Below are 2,898 nucleotides of genomic sequence, written 5' to 3' on the forward strand. Positions count from 1 at the left end.
TTGCTGAATTTGACAATTCCAAACCGTTCCCAAGAATTTTGACTATCACAAACCACAACCTCGCGGATTTTGAGAAAGGATTTGAGCTTGCATCCGTATAAAACTCTTCTCACTCAAGAACTGAAGCCATTGAACCAACGTAAACGTACTGAGTTTGCTAATTTTGCCTTGGAAAAACTTGAAAATGATAACTTGAGAAAATCACCTTCTCCGTTGATACACTTTCGATTCTGGTTCGAAGAAAATAATAACTAAATTATTCATGCACAATCATTCCTTTCACTTAAATTGACAATCACCGGTCCGTACTCCTTTCGAAATGAAGCTGGTTACACCGTTCCTGTCAATGGGTCGCAATTGAAAGAAGTTGATATTCGCAACATCTGGTTCCAACAAGGCGGGGCTATGTTTGTTGATTCGATTATTTCAAGAAATTGTGACATTGAATGGCATCCAAGAAGTTGTGATCTAGTACTATTTGTATTAGGTTACTTCTGCTGGAGTAATTTGAAGTCATTGATTTTTAGCAATAAACTAGACTCTTTTCAAGTGCTTGGAGTTAATATTGAACGTGCTATTCGTGACATAGGACTTGATTTAGTGGAAAAAGTACTGGAAACTAGGGTTAATTGAATTCGTTCCTGCAAAAGAAGTCGTGGAGATAATTTAAATGATATATGTGAATTATAATCATTAAACATTTACTTACCTTTGCTCTGTTTGATTTCTGTGCAATTCAAAGTAAAGCAAGTAAGGCAGCGCTAAGTTCGGATGTAACCGAAGATTTCATACCCTTGCAATTTGCCAGGACCAAAGCTAAAGAAATTTTCATGAACTCCATATTAAATCTGGTTGCGAAAAAGTTCAACATTTAGTTAATCGTAAATGAATTGTAATAAAATTTGGTATACAAATTTTTGTATGTATGGGTATATGTGCGAAACACAAACAAAAAGATCGGATTTCATGATATTAGGAATGTAACATTAAGATCTTGACCAACTCCATATATGTTCACCGCTAAGCCATTAATATGACAAGGTTTTTCGCCATAAATCAAAATTACATTACATACATACATACTTTCAGTTCATTCGTGTAAGATATCTCAACGTACTACCGATGCATTGGATATATGTATGTAAGGCCGAACGGAAGTTTGAAAATCTTTTATTATGTGTATACTACAGAACCGACTTTATCTATTTTTATACTCTCGCAACAAAGTTGCTAAGGAGAGCATTATATGTAACGGTTGTTTGTAAGTCCGAAAACTAAAATAGTCAGATATAGAGTTATATATACCAAAGTGATCAGGGTGACGAGTAGAGTTGAAATCATGATGTCTGTCTGTCCGTCCGTCCGTCCGTCCGTCTGTCCGTCCGTCCGTGCAAGCTGTAACTTGAGTAAAATTGATATATCATGATGAAACTTGGTACACGTATTCCTTGGCTCCATAAGAAGGTTAAGTTCGAAGATGGACAAAATCGGCCCACTGCCACGCCCACAAAATGGCGGAAACCGAAAACCTATAAAGTGTCATAACTAAGCCATAGATAAAGATATTAAAGTGAAAATTTGGCACACAGGATCGCATTAGGGAGGGGGCATATTTAGACGTAGTTTTTTTGTAAACGTGGGCGTGGCCCCGCCCCTACTAAGTTTTTTGTACATATCTCGGAAACTACTACAGCTATGTCAACCAAACTCTACAGAAGCGTTTCCTTTAGGCATTTCCATATACAGTTTAAAAATGGAAGAAATCGGATAATAACCACGCCCACCTCCCATACAAAGGTTATGTTGAAAATCACTAAAAGTGCGTTAACCGACTAACAAAAAACGTCAGAAACACAAAATTTTTACGGAAAAAATGGCAGAAGGAAGCGGCACCCAGACTTTTTTTAAAAATTGAAAATGGGCGTGGCGTCGCCCACTTATGGACACAAAAAGCATATCTCAGGAACTACTCAACCGATTTCAATGAAATTCGGTACATAATATTTTCTTAACACCTTGATGACATGTACGAAATGTGAAATCGGTTCAGAACCACGCCTTCTTCCCATATAACGCTTATTTTGAATTCCATCTGATGCCTTCTCTGTATAATATATACATTAGGGAACCAATGATGATAGCGGAATAAAACTTTACACAAATACGGTATTTGAGCTGAGGTATCCCTTGTGGAAAAATTGTCGTGATCGGACTATAACTTTTTCAAGGTCCCTTATATCGAAACACGAAAAACTCAGTGCCTAACCTAACCTAATTTTTCACCGAAAATATCGGTAAATCTGTCAGAATTTAATTCTAATTAATTTTACAGCAAAATAAAAAAAATATGTAAATGACGGATAATGAAATCTCGATTATCACTTTATTGTGCGAGAGTATAAAATGTTCGGTGACACCCGAACTTAGCCATTCCTTACTTGTTTTTAATTGCTATATATAACGAACAGAAACAGATGCTATCTGAGTTTCCTTAAGTTACCTGACATATCACCTCCAATAATAACTATAAGGAGTAAAGTCAACCGAATTGAAAATCCTGATACTAGTTAGGGATGGGTCAAATTACCACCCATTTTAGACGCAGAGATACAACACGCTCGCGCCGCGATTGAGTGATTCAAGTTTTCAGGAATGCAGTTGAAGAAAAAAAGAATTTCGCCGTCTCCTTTTCCGTAATATACCCAGCTTTTCAGAGCCTTAGAGCACACTTCGCAGCAAAATACCGGTAACATCATGGTAAAAAGAACAGTTATCGTGCTCCACGCGAATTGAAATTCTGCTTCTGGCAGCATTTTCATAAATCAAATGATGGATATACGAATATACGTAAATCCGATAGCGAACAGTAACAGTATAAAAAACATTACCTCTTCGTTG

Source organism: Bactrocera dorsalis, chromosome 1 (assembly GCF_023373825.1).
Source record: "Bactrocera dorsalis isolate Fly_Bdor chromosome 1, ASM2337382v1, whole genome shotgun sequence".
Classification (NCBI taxonomy): domain Eukaryota; kingdom Metazoa; phylum Arthropoda; class Insecta; order Diptera; family Tephritidae; genus Bactrocera; species Bactrocera dorsalis.